At 40.6% G+C, this 3,378-nt stretch overlaps 1 long non-coding RNA gene across 2 annotated transcripts in view; it reads left to right on the top strand.

Annotated features, from left to right (window-relative positions):
* The first annotated feature begins 494 nt into the window (after positions 1 to 494).
* The window catches only part of LOC137046872 (uncharacterized), a 4,879-nt gene continuing 1,995 nt past the window's right edge, over positions 495 to 3,378 (top strand). Inside the window, exons 1-3 of one of the 2 annotated variants that reach the window (XR_010899102.1) lie at positions 495 to 616; positions 1,328 to 1,667; positions 1,830 to 1,939. This is a non-coding gene — a long non-coding RNA (uncharacterized lncRNA). Of the gene's footprint in view, positions 617 to 658; positions 672 to 1,327; positions 1,668 to 1,829; positions 1,940 to 3,378 lie in introns of those variants that run through there. The other variant, XR_010899103.1, reaches the window with a different exon arrangement.

Consider the following 3,378-nt stretch of genomic DNA (forward strand, 5'->3'; position numbering starts at 1 on the left):
CATCGTCCTGTGGTTCAGTTCTGATGTTTATGTGCCCACTGTTGGCGCTTTCGGTGGTGGAGAGTGGTCAGCATGGGCACACTGACTGGTCTGCGGCTATGTAGCCCCATACGCAACAAACTGCAAAGCACTGTCTGAGACCTTTCTATCAGAACCAGCATTAAGATCTTGAGCAATATGATTGGACCACATGGGCCAGCCTTCGCTCCCACGTGCATCAATGAGCCTTGGCCACCCATGACCCTGTCGCCAGTTCACCACTGTTCCTTCATTGGAAGGTATACTGATATACTGACAACTGCAGACTGGGAACACCCCACAAGAGCTGCAGTTTTGGAGATGCTCTGACCCAGTCGTCTAGCCATCACAATTTGGCCCTTGTCAAACTTGCTCAAATCCCAGCCTGTCCTCCTCCGAAATACAACCATATAGGTCGTATGTGCATGCAGCGTATTACGACCTATAGTCACGTTTTAAAATGAAGCGCCCTCTAGCTGTCTGATTAATAATGACAGTCTCGTTTGTCGGGTGTGTCGTCATCAAATGAACTTTGACCGTCGTTGTCAATAAAAAAATGAGATGAGAGGAAGGAGTCACCCTGAACTTTGTAATCCAGGTGGGTTTTATTTTGTTCTTTTTAAATTATCATTCTGATTGTCTGCAATTCATGTGTAAGTGCAGTATGATGTTTACAAATCAGTTGCAAATGCCACCGAACGAACGCGATTTTACCATAGTAACGTTGTTGCTCAATCCTGTTAGTAAAAGCCAGGTGACCACAAAGCTTACCATGTTTTTACCACAGCAACTGTGGTTTCACTGTGTACTATTTGAAAAGCATAACACAACACTTACTATTGTTTTACCTCAGTATCCATAGTTTTACTGTAGTATTTGTTGTTAAAACATGGTACCATACCATGATTTTAACACAGTAACTGTTTTTTCTGTGTACTATTTGTATTTAAGCACTATGACTACAACACTTACCATGGTTTCACTACAGTAATGTAGTTGTACTGTGGTACGTGTAGCTAAAGCACAGTAACCATGGATCTTACCATGGTTTTACCTCAGTAATCATAGTTTTGCTGTGGTGTTTGTAGTTAAACAGTAACCAAAACATATACCATCGTTTTTACCACAATAACCAGAGTTTTACTGTGGTATTTGTCATTAAAAAACTGTAATCACGACACTTACCATGCTTTTAAAGCAGTAACCATAGTTTTTTTCTGTGGTAGCTGTAGTAAAAAAGCATAGTAACACAAAATTTTCAATATTTATGTTATTGTATTGTTATTGTTAATATTTTTCTGTCTTCCAGTTTCTTCAGATCACCTGCTCCTCCATCTCCATCTCCCACAACAACCTTAAATACAACAGTTATTTTAAGAAGCCATTTCTTGCAAAAGATCACTAACTGTCTGTCTGTCAGCTTTTTTTCTGAACAGTATTTTGTAAATCATCTACACATATCTTGGCATATTTTTGTTATTTTCATATTTTCTACACATTCTTGGCAAAACTCAAAATCTAATTTTGACCAGTTTTATCAGAAAGCTGCTAGTATTAACAGGGAACTTGAACTCAAAGCTCCCAATGCTGATCTTGAAGAAGCTGCAATGGAGGCTGAACAAGTCCTTTAAAGGTTCAGCCCTTCACAGGTAAAGGTGAACACATTTAGCTTTAACAGATTTGTTTTTAAGGAATGTATCTTTATTATGTTATATGTTATTAACTTTCCTTAAAGTCCTTCCTCTTATATATATTGGTCACAGATCATTTTTAACACTGCCTCAACATGTATATATTTCTCTTTGATTCAGCTGAAAAGGAAGTGATGTCAAGGGCTTGTTTAACCTGTCTTGTTCGTGGAGTGGGATGAATTTGGCGGTTTATGGAGAAGACGAAAAGAAAAGAAGAAAAAGCTGAAACGGTAAATATTTCCAGTGGTATGTCTGTTTTTGTCGTAACCCTTGATTGAACATCACTGCATTTACATTTCGCACTGCATTGGAGGTTTCTTAGGCCCTGTCCACACGAAGCCAGCGGTTTCCTAATCCGATCTTTTTTTCCCCTCGCTTCAAGAAATATCTGCGTCCACACGAGATTAAGAAAACGGACTAAAAACGATGTAGTTTGCATGCTAGGCCAGTGTGTGGCGCTGTAATTCTGCCGCAGAAATACACTAAAAACGGAGAAGAAGAGTTGTGGCTAGAAGGGGTATAGCAGTGGTCGGAGGTGAGGCAAAATCTCACAATAAAATAACAATAAGTACATTTGCTACTTAACAGATGTGTTTTATTAATGCCTACACCTACCCCAACCCAAAACATACCCTTACAATAATGCAGATACGTTAATTAAATGACGCAAAATTGATGTGCGCATGCCCAGTGCCCATAGTTGTATCCCTTAACTCTTTCCCCGTGCTGGACGTAGTGTGATGACATCACCGTTTCAGAAAATATACGGATTCGCTGTACACACGAAAACAGAAGATGATCATTTTCAGATTTATCCACTTTGGGACCCGGTTTCAAAAAATATCGGATTCATGCTTCTAAAACGCCGGATCCGTGTGGACGAAACGCTGATACGGTACAAAATTTATACGTATACAGCTAAACGCGTCTCCGTGTGGACCGGGCCTTAAACTTTACATATCACACTGCTCCATCAGTAAGAACCTAATAAAGCATGGTTAGTCAAACTCGGTCCTGGAGGGCCACTGTCCTGTAGAGTTTAGCTCCAACCCTAATCAAACACACCTTCCTGTGATTTTCTAGTGATCCTGAATCTAGCTTGCTCAGGTGTGTTTGATCAGGGCTGGAGCTAAACTCTGCAGGACCGTGGCCCTCCAGGACAGAGTTTGAGGAACACTGTAAAAAGTGTCATGTCAACGTAGTAGTAGTTCACACAGATTGTTTATATATGTAAATACGCACTACACCTTACGTCTTTTGCAATGTCTCGTGCATGACATAACATTATAAAAAGTCGGGGCTCAAGTTAAAATCATTTCAACTTCTCATCTCAAGACCTTGCGGGTTATTTTCCCATTCCACTGCCCGCGACTCGCGACTCGCGTTTTTCAAAGCAAACACGCTTTCTGTGTGAAAAAGGCATGATTCATTGTCTCGCTATCACCAGAACAAGCTCAATTTAAGATTGAACATTGGTCTGGGGAGTCTGCTCAGTATTTTCTACTGCACAAGAGGCATGATCAATGGGCCTAATTCAAATGACTTCGTTTGCAATTGATAGTCCATCAAACAATCAGACCACAAGAGGCGTGAGCAATAAGCATCGACCTATCGCTTCTCTATCCGTCATGGTGTTAAATCCACCAATAGCCCACCTGGTGGATAAGCC

Source organism: Pseudorasbora parva, chromosome 18, assembly GCF_024679245.1.
Source record: "Pseudorasbora parva isolate DD20220531a chromosome 18, ASM2467924v1, whole genome shotgun sequence".
NCBI lineage: Eukaryota > Metazoa > Chordata > Actinopteri > Cypriniformes > Gobionidae > Pseudorasbora > Pseudorasbora parva.